Source organism: Lygodium microphyllum, chromosome 22, assembly GCF_053477565.2.
Source record: "Lygodium microphyllum isolate KBCC chromosome 22, Lygodium_microphyllum_v1.1.10, whole genome shotgun sequence".
In the NCBI taxonomy this organism is placed as follows: Eukaryota; Viridiplantae; Streptophyta; class Polypodiopsida; order Schizaeales; family Lygodiaceae; genus Lygodium; species Lygodium microphyllum.
Genome location: NC_141156.1, coordinates 123,890,048 through 123,908,303, shown reverse-complemented (window position 1 = coordinate 123,908,303; position 18,256 = coordinate 123,890,048).

Below are 18,256 nucleotides of genomic sequence, written 5' to 3'. Positions count from 1 at the left end.
GTGAAAGATTGAGCTTGCTTAAGAGCCTTGGAGTAAAGCCAAAAGTTACATGTTGAAGGACTTGAACAAAATTTGTTTGTTGGCAGTTTCTTTGTTGTAACTCTATGAACTTGATAAGCAATATAGTGTTCTTTGGCATTAAAAATTGAGATCTTCTTGTTAGCCTCTTTCCTTGCTGTATCTTGAACCCCGTGTTCTGCAGCTCTTGCACGAACTCTACGACAACGAGCTCTTCAAATGGTTTCTTAGTATATAATGTAAAGACAAATATTGTGTCCAATGTAAATTGTGGGCATGTTTTCTTTGCCTTGGTATAGATCACAACAAGAAGGAGACTAGATTTTGGCATTCACTATGGGGATATAGAGGTAGTTTTATTTATGTTTTGCCTCATTCACCTTAGTTCTCTCTAGATGAAACCTTGTGCATGATTGCCCAATTTGGGTTTTTCCCTTGGAGTGTGTGATTGAACAAATGGAGTGATTACACCTTTGGTTAAAACACTCAAGAAGGTATTATGTATCCCATTAGTGTTAAGTTGAAAGATTTTTTGAGATACTAACATGTAGCCCTTATGATTAGTAGAAAAATATTTTTGTATATTTTTGGAAATTCTTTATTCTTGCACATTTGAGATATTTTTGGAGGTCAAGTTCTCTTTCTTTCTTGCCACCTACTGCATCCCTACAATGAATTGGATCATGTGAAGGATTGGCCAAAAGGACCTAACAAGAGACAAAATAAAACATTCAAGTTTAACAAATGAAGGTTTCATCAATTAGGGTGCAAGTATAGAAAAAAAAATCCCTTTTCAAAAAGGGTCATGAAACAAGAGTAGGATACTAGGATGCTGCTTTAGGTTTCTAAAGGGAACAATGCAAGGAAATGTTGTCTAAGGCTTGTCCTCTAGACTAGAAGAAGGTGGAAGAGAAGAAAGAAAATGAGAATAGTATAGACGATAAGAGCATGAATTTCTTCAAAACTATTGAAGGGAAGGTGAAAATCTTACTTCTGAAGACAACAAGGGTGCCTTTGTTTGACTTTAACATCTTTGATCCCCTATAAGGAGATGCTAAAGGCTTTGAAGATACTAATACATGTTTTTTCTATGGATAGGATCTCTAAAAAGAAAAATTTGATCATCTAGAATATTTGAGGTTTGTGCTTTTAGGAGAAGATTATATATGTAGCAAACTTTTGAGAACGAAGAAAAGAAATTATGTTACCATTACAAGACATGGGAGAACATAAACAAATCAAAATTCCCCTCCTATGCTTGCTCTATCTCGATATGTAATAGGGGGAGAGAAGGCAAAATGCATGATGGTACTTATCTCGTACTTATAAAGATGTATAGAAACCTAACGTCAAATGAAAGGATGAGAAAAATTGTATCATGATGGTCATAATTAAAGCTAATAAAAAAGAGGCAGATATAAAACCATCATCTCATACTATCATTTTGGGTGATTCTGATGTGATTAAAAGTGAATTACACTAAACACATGTGAGTTCTAATGCTTGTCTTGTGTGGTTCCCAGAGGATGTTGAAGATTACATTGAAGATCAAGAGAGAGAACACATTAACGATCTTACATGTTACAATAACAACTCATTTGTAATTTGACGGGGACTTTCACCCCTTTTTTTTCAAGATTTGAAATCCAAGAAGCTGAGATAAACTATTACCATTATTTAGGATGAGAAGGGTGATAATGGTGTCACTGATTATTTTTATATTGTAAAGATATTTATTCAACATTTTATCTTCTATTATGGAATGGCATTCCTATTTCTCTATTGGTGTATGATGGTGCATTGAGATCATCTCTTTCTCTATGTTCAAACATGCTTTTCATAATGATGCAAGGTGTTTAATTAATAGGTCCTTCTCAATAGAGGAGCTTGACTATGTTGTCAAAAAAATGCCTAGGGGAAAATCTCCTAGTTTTGATGGATTAAAAGTATTGGGAGATGTGTGGTTTGGATTTGTATGCTTTTTCCACACTCTTTAGAAAAGTGGTTTGTTTTCTTGATTATGCCAACCATGGAATCATTGAGCTTATACTAAAGCCACTTGAAAAAGCTAAGGCTAATCACCTAGGACATTTGTCTATGTTGATTGTGTCCTACAATATTGTGGCCAAGACATTAGTTGTCATGATTAAGTTTATATCCCAAGGGTGTTACCTACTAAATAGGCATGTTTTGTACATGGAAGATGGATTCATGATGCTATTTTGAATTTCATTCTATTAATGGATTTTTCTTTGGAAAGAGGGGATATTTTTTTCCTTTCAACATGGTTTATGACAAGGCTTATGATCACACTAGATGGGAGCTTTTCATTGTTATCATGAATGCTATTGGGTTAAGATATGGCTTATGATCACCCATTTTTAAGATATGGCTTATGCCTTGTTTGTGGATGCTTTGGCTTCAATCATTGTTAACAAACTTATTTCTCATAACTTTGACTTGAAGGAATCAGTTATCCTTCCCATTGGCTTCTCTTCTTTTGCAATTACTTTGTTTGGTGGGGAAGATAATGATTCTTAGCAATAAAAGTATTCCTTCTATAGCATTCTTGGCAAAAAAAAAAGGCCTTTCCAATCAAAATCTAGTTGGAATATGATTGGAGGCTTTAAAGAAATTTTGAGGAACTATGGAACATCTTCAAAGGGGCATGCAATATCCTAGGAAGTACCAACCACAAGTGAATCTAATGGTGATGAATCCATCAAAGATAAAGATAAAAGGGTAGCTTTTAGTTTACTAAAGTGGTTGCATCAAGATCATTAATGGGTTGTGATTCTAAGGAATTGGACCATTAGGGGATCTAACATCTAAAGGGAAATGGAAGGGACTCTAGTGGGAAGCTATCATTGGCTTTGGGAAAGAAAGGATTCATGAGATGGTCTGATGTGCGCGATCTCAAAAAATTGGATGTATGCAACCAAAAAATACTACAGCAGTATGCATGAATAATGAGGCTAACTAGTTGCATATTATAGTCTTGTAGATTTGTGAGAGGAGGGTTATCCTTCCTCATTTGTTGCACAGAAAGGGTATCCTCTAAAGGTCTTTGGATGCATATATATGATACTATAAATAATATGCTCTATGGTTAGTAGATTTACCTAAATTGCATTTAAAATATCTCATCCTTATGTTTTTCCAATAACTAAACTTGACATAATTGTAGCAATTGAAGTTCGCAAATTCAGTATTTGTGGGTTCATTGATTGGACATTATCCAAAAATTTGATAAACTTCTGGCAGATTAAGGAAATTGAGTATTCATTGGTTGGATATTATGCATACTAATTTTTGGTAGACCTAAAATGAAATTTGGCACATTTTCACATTCACACAATTATTATGTTTTATTATAATCACTTACTTTTTTTCTTAGACCCAACTTAAATAATAAGAATAAAAAGGTAACATAGAAAAGTACAATATCTATTCATAAATCCCAAGTTTCATGTGACATTCATATTTGGTATGCAAATAAACTAATGGAAAACAATTTTGGAAGGTACCATGCTTATAATATGTTCTAGTCTCATATACATCCTTGTAGCTTTCTCAAGAAGTTCAACTTTTTATTAGATCTAAATTTCTATACCTCACAATTGGCCACATACTTAATGGAAACATTATGTAATTCTTATGGTAAACATTTAACATCAAAGGAAGTGTAGAATCCGACTTCATCAATATTGTAATACAACATAATCACATAGTTTCCTTTTCAAGAATCTCAAGTTATTTGTCCCATGTTATACGTAGCCAAAGATGCACTAGACTATTATATTCTAGGTTTGTGACCCTAAGAAGGATGTACAAGGTAGTCTTTTAGAATTCATAAATTACCTCTATATAGAATGACATACCAAGTTTATGAGTTTAAGAATTACATACAAACCAATATCTAAGTATACATAAAATATTAGTTCATGGAATAAGTAAATGGAATATTTTACACAACAATATTTCAATATTCATAAACTGTTGGTGCATAGAATTAGGAAACACTATTTTCAAGGGATAGAGCCACATCCAAACTCCCTTTGGATAAATAATCACATTAGCATGTGCTTTCCTTGTAGTTTGAACTTTGAAGTTGAGACATCTCACATGTCAAAAGGTAATGCCCTAGGAAAATGAAAACAAATTTTTAGTGAAACATAACCAAAATGTGACACCTTAGTTTTCCTCAAATATGCCATATTGAATCATGTAATATGTACATGTACCATTTCTCTAGCATCATGCAATCTCAAATAAACCCATCTTAAGAGTCACACCATGTGCATGGTAACATAAGGTCAATCAAATCTATATAAATTGAGTTGCCATATGTGTGTATCCCTCAAATCTATTTAGTTGTATCCATCATTCATATAGGTTGTGGTCATCACTACTTGGTACCTTTGGTACTAGTTTCAATATGATAAATTGATATTGTAAAATAGTCTTTACAGTAAGTAAAGCACAACATCAAGATGTACTATTCTCAAAAATTATTCTATAATTTTAAAAAAGCTAACATCATAGATAATATAACTATTGGAAACTTTCTCTTTGATTCATAGCATTTTGGCTATAGAGAGATTAATTCTATTTCTAATTATTTTGGGGGAAAACCAAGCAATACATTATTAGAAAAAATATGTGAGAATTTTGATAATGCCACATTTATAATGAGAAAAATGCAATAGGTAGGTAGAATCTCACCAGAGTTCATGTCTATCATGAGATCATTATGTGGCTGATCAACTTCATCAATTCGTGTGTATTATTTTGCTATCCATGCCATTATGATTTTTTTTAAAGTTTGAAACATGTTAAAGAAACATTGTCAAATTGCCAATGCTTACCTAATTTGTCCCACCATAATCTTCCTAGAGTTGACCTTGGCAATGTCTATTGGCCTTTATGATTGAAAGAATAGTACATTTTTAGTGTTTTCAATGTTTAAAACACCCATTATGGCTTTAAAAACATGCCCACAATCCTTGGAATTGCATAAGGTCATCATAACTTTAGTTTACATTTATAAACATCTATTGTTCTTTAATCACATGAATACTTTAAAATTAATCATCAACACACAATTTCTTCTATAGTTAGAAAATTTGTAGATGCCCCACCATGAACTTGCTAATTTTTTCCCTAAGCCCCTTGAGCTTAAGGTGAAAAGTTAGCAAATTTTAACCCCAAAGTCCCATATTTCTAGTTTTAAGTATTCAAACTAGAGATTGCATGTTGATTTGTTCTAGTGGCACTCAATTGAGTTGTGAAAATACATTGATTTGACTACCTTTAACTATTCTTTGGAGTGAAAGCATTATTTCAAAAGTTTTTTATATGTTGGCAGATTCTTGAGAGCATTGCTGAGGATTGCTAACTACAATTGAGAGATTTGCTTATCCTTTTTACTCTTAACTATTTGACATCTTTCTTGTTCCACATATTTAGTTGCTACAGTACTTTTGTCTTTGTTGTCTGTAGCATTCTTCATTGTCTCTACCTAAGATGTTATAGTGGGTTTCTTTCCTTGATTCTTCTTTACCTCCATATACGGGCATTCGTATAGATGAATCTTTAAGATGCTATGTGGGGTTTATGAATTCTGTGATGACCTTCTAATTCCACTATTCTAAGTTGCAATACAATAGGTAGGTGATCAAATTAGAGCCACTCAGTATCCACCTCTAGGGTGGCAATTGTTGGGAGAGCTATGAGCCTCTCTTGTTGTTGTACCACTGTACCACCTATCTAATCAAACCTTATCATTTTTATGGCTGAATTAGTTAGAGTTAAAGGATGGCTTAGAGATTTGCAGTATCTTTCCTATGTCTTCCGACCCCCAGTTATGTACTGCTTCCTTCCAATAGCACTTGGAACTAGAAGCCAAACAAAGATACCAATCGTCACAATGCAAGTTGACAAATGCAAAGCGAGCGATGACCCACATAGCTTCTTAAGAAATTTGAATAGCCCTTTGAGGTGAACAACCTCATGGATGCTAAAAATAGAGCACAAGACTTCAGGTAATGTTTGGGTGAAAAAGGCCTAGCCTCCACAGCACTAGCAATAATGATTCCAATGTGCTTAAGAACTTGTTCATTAAGGTCTTTTTAGAAATAGGATATGCTGATAATTTGATTGTCAAGCTCATTGAATGTGAGCCAAAAGGCCAAGGAAGGAATCCGAGACTACATCATGCAGATGTTCTCCCTTTAGATATTCAAGAATTTTGACTAGCTCTAACTTGTTTGTTGAAATATGATAGGTTATACAAGGAGACATCTTCTTTGAGCTCCCATCCATCATGCAAAGTTGGACTGAGGGTAAGTTGTTGTCCTTAGTGTACACTCATTCACAACCCTTTTGTTAACTGATAGCTTTCTCGAACACTTTCTTATAATCATCCTCATCATCAAAGACTGGCAAGTCCATGGTTGTAAGAACATGCATCCAATCACATTCATCCTTTGGGCATGGGATGTAAGTTAGTGGCCCATAGTTGGGTTTACTATGCAACCCTCCTTAAACATCTTTGAGATAGCATCTAGGTTAACAAGTGAGGTCTTCTAAGTATCCATCTCCATATGAATTGCTTTTGTTTGATTCTTGAATAACATTATCCCATTACCCAAGTCCTCAAAATCACTTGTGCTCCTTTCATTCAACATTCGCATAGCAAGATGTTGTAGTCCATGCCCTTTATGACAATGAAGTTGATGAAGAACTAGACACTTGCTATCTTGATCACCTAATCCTTGAAAAAACCGAATGGTCTAACTTTTGTGCCATTGGCTAGTGTCAAATTGAAACGAGCCATTTTCATAATAGGATTACCCCAATCTTGCAATACTACATGGCTCAAAACACTTATCCTTGCTCCCTAATGTCCATGATTTCTCTTCTAGTGGTGTCCCTTTTTGTGCAACAATTGGAAGGATTGCATGCATTTTTTTCCCTTCCCAAAAAGCAATAATTTGTAGGGAGCATGGCATTGGGGTACGCATTACACTCAATATGTGAGTTTCATTGTCTGGATCTCTTACTTGCAATGACTAATTCTATCCCTCAATACAAGCCTTGAAAGTTTTCCATAGGTTAGGATTTTGTCTCATTAGCTATCCAAGGGGTAATCACACATTGGTGGAGACTAGGGCTACTAGTGGACCTACATCAACTTTGTTTCCATGGCACTCTCTAGGTTTGTGAAATATCAGTATTCACACCTAGGTAGTGTAAGGTTGGTTCACTTTGATGTGCTTGCTCATGACACTTAACTTCTTGACTTTCTACTACTGATCAGATGTATGTTGGGGAAGAGGGTGGATCCTTGGTTGACAACTCATGATTGTCTTGTTTTAATTGAGCCTCTTCCACTCATCCTCTCACTTTCTCAATTACTTGCAGTTGATTTTTGGAGTTAGGACATTTCCCTACCTTAGCATTCCCCTTCTTCTCAGTTTTTGATACTGAGGTTTTAGGTTTCACATCAAGGACTTTTCTCCTTAATGTCAATGTTTTCCTACCTTCTCAAATTTTCATACTGAGGTTTCATGCTTCACATTAGGAACTTTTCTCCTTGAACTCAATGTTGTAGCACTATCACTCTTTAATTTGCTATTTCCTTTTGCAATTTTCTTTTTCTTCTTTCTATTCTTCTTGCCAATTAAGGATACATCTATGCTGCTAGGCCTTGGTATGGACACTCTTGCTTGTTTGGCATATGCCCTAATCATCATATTGAGAAAATTGGGAGTTGCTTTATCATTGAGAGTTCTAGTCCAAAAATTAGTAATGCTATTGATGGCACAATTGTGCTACTAGTAGAGGCTTTTCTTCTTAGACACTCTACATATAGATGTGAGACATCACATTCAAGACATTAGGTTTCAGTGCCTTGTCCTTGTTGCCTTGTTCCTTTTTAGGACACCAATATGAAATGTGTCAAGGATGGCCACAATTCCAACAAGTTACCACTTCTTTAGGCTTCATTCCACTTGATCCTCATCCCCTTCCCCTACCCAATGTTACCACAAGAATTGGTATGTAGTCTACGTGAACTGGATTACCCTTTTTATCATATGAAGTGTAGGGGTTTAGATACGGATCCTCCTTTGGTGGCCCCTCTATGTAATGTACTAGAGAATTTCTTTGTAGAAGCATTATGAGTGGCATAGGGGGTCTAGCTATACTGGCCAGATTGATGTCTACCCTAGGTGCCATTGGTCTCTACTCATTGGGTAATCGAAGACCTAACTAAGCTACCCATCCATAATGAAACTATCTATTTATCAGATAGGGCTATTGGTAAGAGTATGGATAAAATCTTGGTGGAAACCAACATTGTGTAACTTTATGCCCTAATCTCCCAAAGTTTGTGCCCTCCACAATGCACACATTAGACATCGGGTCTTGTGGGTCTTCTGAAAGCTTCTTAGAGCTTGACCAACTCTAGCTTAAGGTGTGAATTTTCTTGCGAAAAATCCACTCTCTTTTCTTACTTATATGCTTCAAATATAATTTTTTCATTATGGATTGTCAGCCTTTTACTATGAATAGTGATTATGACCACTAGTTGGATTGTCTTATTCCTCTTCTCCTTTAGCACCATCTACTGATATGGATTCATCAAACACATAAGCCAATACATCTCTTTGCAAGCTCAAATTGCTCCACCAAGGCTTTATACAACTCTTCATTTTGATGTCATTGATAAAGATTGTAGATATAGCTCTTGATGTGAGTCTTTCAAAATTAGAGCAATCATGTAGCCAATCTAAAGCCTCTCAAAGATCTCATTTTATCCTAGAAATGGAACTAGATAAAGGTGCACAACCTAAACCTCTTGTAAAATTGGGCCTTTCTAAATGATGAATAAATCTTGGCAATAAATGAGAAAATAGATCTTGGGTCTTCACACTAAGAGGACTTGGATGACAAATACATGGATTGCGACTATAGGGATGAAACATCTACCAATGAAGTAGAAACCATCGATTATGATATGGATGGATGTATAATTGAGAAAATAATTGTGGACGCAAAGATACAATAGATTGATGCTTTGATCATAAGAAATGGAGTGATATGAATGGATTGTTAATGATCATGGTTAGAGTATCTTGAGATTGTGGACTATAAAAAGGCAGTGTTGAACTAGGTTGAGTCACCAACTCTTTATGAAGGAAAGGTTGAATAAAAACTACAATTACTTAGTGAAAAACCCTCATCTAGCAATGGATGCAAGTTCAACCCTGAACCGATCACCTTAGACTTGATGCAATAAAGGGGACCTTTTAGTCTACTTGTGATGTTGAAAATTAAAGGAGACCAAGAAGACATAGTTTAAGGATTTAGAGGTCAAATGACGAAAGAAACCACAAGATCTCCCCAAACAATTCAAAAAGTTCAAGAAATGCAACTAAATTGTAGTATTGCTAGGAGCTAAGAGACATGGACAAACTAGAAAATCCATTGGAGGGCATCCCAAAGTTATAGAGGCCAACCTCACTAGTGAAGGGGAGGAGCCCTAACCCATGTTCATATCTAATGGCCTAAGTACGAAGGATGAGATTAATGTTGTCAATTGTTTAAAGGAGTTCTCTGATGTGTTCACTTGATCAATGGAGGAACTCTAAGGGAATAGACCCTAGCATTGTTACACATAACATTTCTATTGTCCATGATGCTACACCAGTAAGCTAGTGATGACCATACATCATGAATCCTAAGCATGATCATGCTATAAAGGAAGAAATTGATAAAATCTTGAGCATGAGATTCATTGACAAGGTTGAGCATACAGACTACGTATCCTTAATAGTCATTGTACTCAAGAAGAATGGGAAAATTAGAGTTTTCATGAACTACAAAAAGGTAAGTGTCACTATGAAGAGAAACAACTACCCTGTATTATACACTGAGAATATGCTTGAGAGACTGGTAGGGGAGGAAGTATACAACTTTATAGACAAATTCTCACTATGAAGAGAGACAACTACCTTGTATTATACACTAAGCATATGCTTGAGAGAGTGGTAGGGGAGGAAGTATACAACTTTATAGAAAAATTCTTAGGATATAACCAAGTGCAAGTTCATTCAAATGATAGAAACTAAACAACATTCACCTCTGAATGGGGAGTGTTTGCCTACATAGTCAACCCTTCAACTTGACTAATTCCATACTACCTTCTAATACCTCATGTGTATGATCTTCAAGGATGTGCTAAGGAAATGGCTGAAAGTGTTCGTCGATGATTGTATGTTCACACCCATTAGAAGGAGCACTTAGAGAATCTCTGCATCATTTTTGAAAGATGTAGATAGTATAGTCTCTTATTGAACCCCTTGAAGCTCTAGTTTTGGGTTAAGAATGGATATATACTAGGACACATTGTGTCAAGGATCAGACTTCTTGAAAGTCAAAGTGATCATCAATCTCCCACCACCAACCAAACTACAAGGGTGTGCAATGCCTCCTTTGCCACGCAAGATGATTCTATTGAGCTATGCATTAATCACTCTTTGTACAAGTTGTTGATTGTCTTTGAGTGGACTGATGAATGCCAATAGGCATGTAAAACATTGAAGAAGGTTCTCACTATAACACCCATCTTATGAGCCCTAGATTGATCGATAACCTTCCATGTGCACACTGATGCATCAAAGTTTAGTGGGAGCAATGTTGTGCCAGGTCAGAGAGCACAACATGGATTTTCCATTTAAATTTGTAAGTAGGGATCTTACTAATGTGGAGATGAACTATCCCACAATAGAAAGAGAAGACTTGGTAATAATGTTTGTGGTTAAGAAATGTTGACATTACCTCCTTGCATTGCCATTCATCTTCTTTGTGGATCATTAGGCATTGCTCTACCTTGTTAATAAACCATGTGCAATAGGATGCATTGATAGATGGTTACTATTTCTTATAATGTTTGATTTCTCAGTGTTATTGTACAAGGGCAAACAATATTATATGGTAGATGATGTGTCTTGATACCCATTAATGAGGATCCCACAGAAAAGGGCATCATGGATGACTTACTAAATGCCCATATGTTCAAAATATCTAGCAAAGAATAATTTATGAAGCAGAAATGCGCTTGATATTGATTGAGGATCCCACAAAAAAGGACATCATGGATGACTTACCAAATGCCCATATGTTCAAAATCTCTAGTAAAGCATAATTGTATAAAGCAAACCTTATGCCATATTCGGCTAACAACATAGTGTAAACCCTTGAAAAAGGAATTCCAGACCATCCAATCAAGAAGACATGACTTAGACAACTAATTCTTAAGTCCAACCCTAACAATTGTTTGCATGTCAACTATATTGACTAGGACACAATGGTCTATTGAGAAGATGTGTCTGTAAGTATGAGATGCATGATGTGCTTATGGAAGCACATATAAATTGCTGGCAAACACTTTAATGTACCATTGCAAGAAAGATTCTTCAATCTCAATTGTGGTAACCAATGCTTTTATGCAATGAAAAATCTAAGCTTGTTAAGCATTATGATGAGTGTCAACATTCAAAAGTACTCATTAAGAAAGAAAAAATGGAGTTGACATTGATAATAGTGCACCAACCATTTGAGAAATAGGGCATTGATTTCATTAGTTTTATTAGCCCTAATCCCAATACTCACAAGCAAGATACATGATTGTAGTGATCAACTATCTCATGAACTACGCTAAGGTGAGAGTGACTAGAAAGAACAATGCCTAGACAATAACAAAATTTCTATGGGGGAAAGTGATATCGAGATTTTTCTACCCCATACAAATTGTTAATGATTAAGGTACACACTTGATCAATGAAGTGATAGCTTATTTACTATCCACATTCATAGTCATTCATCTCAAATCATCACCATACTACCCTAGGATACTAGCTAAGCTAAAGCAATGAACAAAGTTAATGTGCTAATGATTATTGAGGAATGTAATAGTAAACTGCAATTTCTCATAAAATTAGATGAAAGTGAGATCATCAAAGGAGTAAAGCTTGAAAGAGTTAGTGTAATTTTGATGAAAAAAGCTTTATAATTAAATAAGAACAACCCAAAGAACTTTAGTGTTTAATCAAAGCACCACATGTGGTGGGCCATTGCATTTGAGGTTCCTAAGGAAACATTTGAGGTGCTACAACTATTCTTTATGCACACAAGTATTCCAAATATCATCCATCATCATTAGGAACATGGTGAGGCTCTCAATTGAAGGGTATGGTCAATTCTTGGTGGAATAACATCTTGTTGGAGACTTGAAAACCTTAAACTGTATATGTGGAATCTCTAATAGTACAAATACAAAGCATTCATGCCTATATTGCTTGACAGAGAATGTGGAAGGAAAGGATAGGAAGAAGAATTGGCAAAGGTTGACAAGTATTGCACCGATGTGCAATAAAGAAGATCCTACTTGGAAGCCCATCTTCAATATTCCATTCCATCATGTTCACATTTTCCCATTGCATGTTTTTGTCAGAATCATGGATAAAATTATATATGAGCACATTTGCTTTGCTTATAGGACACAACTGGAAAAAGAAGCCATTGTAACATGTAGGAATGTGGAGCGAGTGCTATTAGAAATTGGGCTACACAAGCATTAAGTAACGATTGAAAAATATGAAAATAGATCAAGAAATAATAGTAACTTGCCAAATAAGCCTTGCTTTAGAAGAGTGAAGGCTAGAAAGTTTCTTTTGACACCCCATTAGTGAGGAAGAAAATGCCACATTTCATGGGCCACAAGATTATGATGGGTGAAAAAAGTTGCATTTTGTGATTCCTGATTGAAGTAATGGAGGTAAAGTAAGCTTGGCCAAAGCCAAGGTTTGGACTAGTCTAAATAAATTGGCTCCCTTGCTTTGAAGGATGGTGTTTAACAATAGAGATAGGCTAGAGTTTATCGATGCTATGCATAGCTTCTACAAAAACATGGTGAAAGAGTAGAGAAAAAGTTCTATCACACATTACATGGTGCATACTAAGTCAATATTTTAAACATTTATAATTCTATAAATTATTGAGCATATGTTTACTCATGTGTGATATGTGCCTTTGTAGCATATCCTTGAGATGAATGAGCCATGCTTTGCAAATTTAAAGGAAAGCATTGGAGTTTGGTCTATACAAGGGATAGAAAATTCACATTGGATAGCGCATGGTGCATACCAAAGAAAAACTGTGATCATGGTGGAGGAGTGAATGATAGCAATCCAATGATCCAATTTATATCTTGGTGGTATAGGAGTAGATGAAGCTCAACTCTCACAAAAGAGAGAAAATAAAAGTGCTAATGAATCATCTACTATAGATGTGATTGAATCACTTCATGTCACTAAAAGAGCCCACTATGATGCCTCAAGTGGGAAACAAAACCATGCAAGTGGTTAGAAAGAAGGCTTCAAGAAGGTTAAAAATGGATTTTAAAATAGCTAAGATAGTAAGATGAAGAATGTGTTCAGTGTGAATGGAATTCATTATTTACGAGAGAAAGAGAGAGTACATCTACGTGAACAAATCTTAAAATTTTAAGTACTATATAAGAGGGTTTCACTTTCTATCTTATTCATTGAGATTTCAAATATATTGATGTGTAGGAAAGATGGCTAGTAGGTCTAAGGTAGTCGCAAAGGTGCTTTCCCTTAAAGCCCCGTATTGTATTCAGCTTCATGGAGTAACTAGCTTAGAGATAGTCTTTGACAATGGCACTTCACAACCTACGAATGGACCACCCCCTTCTCAACCTAACCTAGCTTTCTCAATCTACCCTAAGAGGGATCCTCCCCAGCATCCCCACAAAAGATTCAAGTGGAAGCCATGTATAGTGGCCCTAGGAGAAATTAGGAAGTATTAGTACTCTTTTGATCTTGTAATTTTGAAGGCAAGTTTCTCAAGACTTGTTCACAAGAGTGTACAAGATCTCTACCATACACAAAGCAAGAGGTGGTTTTTGGCACAAGGTCATGATAGACCCAATTGATTCACAAAAGAATGTCTTCATCCTTTGGAATTGATGCAAAGGCCTTTTTGGTAGGCTTGATGTGACTGATGCTCAGCATTGTGCAATGTTAGAATGTAGTCGTATGAACATGTACTTAGAGAATATCTAGGAAGCCAATATCTAGATATTTAGGAGAACTAGATAAGATAGATCTAGAACATGTGGAGGATACTTCACTAAGAGAACCCACCATATCCACACCTTTATTGTATATACATGTATACTCTCAGTGTGTGATTCATTCTCCATCTCATTGTCTCATTGTCTTTCTCTCTCTCTTTCTCTCGCTATCACTTTCACTACTTGTGGAGAATACTTCACTAAGAGAACCTACCATATCCACACCTTTATTGTATATACATGTATACTCTCAGTGTGTGATTCATTCTCCATCTCATTGTCTCATCGTCTTTCTCTCTCTCTTTCTCTCACTATCACTTTCACTACTTGGTATCAGAGATCATGACGGCCTAGCATCCTCCATCATCTACAACCTTAGACCTGGCCCTAGGTTAATAGGTTCTTGCATACATATTAAAACTCACCTCATATAATTGTTCCATTGTGTAGTTTAGTGCAGTCATGGTAGGCTTCTCATTGAATAAGGACTAGTCTACATGTTGGTTTTCTTACTCATTGAGTTTGCATAAGATTACTGAGAAGATTTCTTCATCACAAAATTGATCTCAATATCAACAACTTAATGAGATATTTTTTGTCAAGCAATGGTGAAGTCTCTATACCAACAAGAAAGTGTTTTTCATTGAGAGATTCACAATGAGCTCTACATCTCAAGGAGATCTGCTTGAAGGAGTAATTCTACATTGAGTTTCATCAATATTAGGCATAATTGCAAGCTATGTTTATCCAAGGTGGTAATATTTATTAGTGGTTATCTTCCTTAAGAAGAACTCCACAAAGGCTAATATTACACAAACATGGGATCATCTTATTGAAGTGGTAATACCATCATTTATATTGAATATTTATTCCATTGATTGTCTTGGTAAAAATCATTATATCTAGCAAGTACATATTTAGAAACTCTATTTGTGAAACATTTGAAAGTCAAAGTAGGATTCAAACTCACATATAGCCCCATTTGGCATTCCACTACAAGGCAAGTGCCATTTCTATCATTTTAAAGCTTACAATTTGGAGCCTTTTCACACCTATTGTGCCTACTGGAATATTGTTCTCTTGGGGAGTTGTCATTATTGGATCAAACACGTATTGGTCATTATTGAGTATTCTTAGCTCTCTTTATGATTCTACTATGCTCCTACCTTCTATACAAGTTTGCAAATGTAAAGTGCTATCTCCTGCATTTTGGTTCACTATATTTACCTCAAGAAGAATAAGAAGACAAAGCTACTTGTTGTGTTCACTCTACTACTATGCTAGCTACTATCCCAGGATGAATTTCCTACCAAATCCACTACCAGAGTTGCCATATCTCTTCTATGGCCTCTAATGCTCAAATGCATTAACGCCTCCACGCTCCTCTCCATCCAATACTTAAGTTGGTGGCCTCCAAGCTCATTTCCATCCAGTACTCCCTCAGCTTACCAACAACTTGCCCCTTCGATAAGGACTTGCCAATCAAAACATCGGGCTAGCTTTGCCAACTGAGTAGTACACCTATTACTAACCTCACATCATCAACTGACCGCTAACACTGCATGTACAGTATCTCTAATCTGCCAAGTAGCACCCAACAACAGAACCACATCTGCATCATATATTGGGACCTACAATAGCTATCATCATGTTGTGGCCCAGTTAGCCGCATCATCTCTGAGCAACCTACTATGACCTGCAACACATCATCTTCAACATACATCAAAGGCAGCTACACTAGAAATTGAATGCACCTTCTATAGATAACAATAAGTGACTAACCATTAAATTCAACAACTTGTCATTTCAACTATGCTTCAGTGTCGTATCAAGCATTCTTTAGCATTCTTGATTTGTAGCATTTCTTGACCACAAGCAACAAAAACCATCGTACAATCTCCTCATTGTCTTTAACTTACATCACCCTCATCAACCACCTTCGACTGTTCATCTAGCTACTCAACATCCCTAGTGTTGTAGCCAATCATGTTGTTGATACCTCACTATAATATGATGCCATCACTAGTGGGCTAAGCACAAGTATAGCACAACTAGCCACATGTCATACACTTTTTAATCGCCAAAATCCTCTCTAGGTTGAAATTTTTGGCCCCACACTAGCTTTCATTGACACTTTTGAACTTGTTTCTCATTGGTTGGTGTGTCCATAATATCTCCACCTCTATCCTTTCTCAAAGCCTTGCCTACTTCTCCTTGAGGATTTGAGTTATCCGTGCCACATATACTTCATTCATTACTTATCTAGCTCAATCCTTTACATTACCTTTCATTTTCCTCCACTTTTATTAATCCTTATCCACAAACCTTATCTCTAATATTGTCCTCACTTACATAGACTACCCTATTGCTTTGTGGTAACACACACAGACTTCACATACTTCCATAGCCCCTTGTCCTTGCCACATGTTTACTCTCTCCACTTTTGTTAAACTATGAATGTTCTCCTTTGTCTAAATAGTTTCTCTCATTTTATCCTTATTCATCATCACAAGAAATTTCTACCTCATCATGCAACACATATGTTCCATCCTTGTATCCTCCGTAAGTCCAATGTTCACTCTCTCCTATCAAATATTGGAATACATAGAAATTTCTTTGATGTCTGACCCCAATCCTCTACAAGATGAAGGGCCCTCATACCCACCTCTCCTTCGTGACTCTTCTATTTTGTGCCCTCATGCTCTCAATTCATCCATCCATGTATGTTATTGCTCTTCCAATCACTTTCAATACTACAATGTTTGTCACCCCTATTAGTCTCTCCTCTTGAATCCTAGAAGAGAAGGCTCTATCACAATCTCAATTGGAACAACAATTGAAGAAGGGGATGTCCTTCGTAGTCTATACCTTAAGGCCCAAGAAGACATTGTCTATGGCCTCTCTATTGGATTGTGTTCTTAAAAAAATTTGAATGGTATTTAAATGGCAAGAAGATGGCAAAACCTTATCACTATCTCATTTGACAACATGGATACTCCTACCATTCCTCATCAACTATTATTAGATATACAAACCTTCAAGTTCATTCCCTCATCACGTACATCACTTTTGCTTCTCTTACAACTATGAGTTTTTTCCTATTTACTTACATTTATCACTCAACATCTAGTATTTATCTAGACTCCACTTCAATCTCAAGATCACATCTTGATCCTTATCTTCCATTCTCTCTATGTACTCAATATGCTCATCTTCTTATGGTCATACATACACCCCACTTCAATTGTGTGCCGCAAACTCTTAACCAAATGCAATTACACACACTCTTAGCTTCCTTGTACACATTCCATATTGTTACAATGTTCTAAGTTCACATAAAAAATCCTATCTCCTTGAGTTCCTCATTATCACATCACTAGTTTCTCAATGTGCAATCCTAAATCCCTACACATGACCATATCCTACTATCACTATTCATCCACATTATGTTTGTTTATCACCCATGAGCACCAATCTATCAAATAGTCATTTCTTTCTATTGTATCCTATCCAAAAATTCACACAGTTATCTTCCACCTACAATCAAATTGCTTGAATTGTATATCCAAATCTCAATTATCATTCTACCTTACATGCGACAACCTCATCAACAATCACAAGTACTCTCTCTTCCAATTTTTTCTCAGTATCATCATGAAATGATATGCCTTCTAGCTTATCCAAAAAACCATATGCACATTATATCTTTCTTAAATTGGCCAACTATCTTGGCCTTTCAAAAAACAAGAAAGGAATGGACAAAGTACGAAGAAACACATGAGCACACTTGCACAAACTACATTGTATGGATAAAAGAGCACATTGATACTAAGTGTGCTATTATTGAAGATGTTATGCTCAACTCTTAGAGTCCTCTCAAAGATAACGTGCTTGAAATTAAGTTATCAATCACACTTCCACACTCATTCACAACCCTCCAAACAATCATCACAAGCACCTTATCAATCTCTCTCTTACTATGATATCTAGTCACACTGGGATCGTATCTCCATTTACAAACATGTTCTCACTATTGTTTCACTATGCCATTATCAAGTTTCAATTGCAATGCAT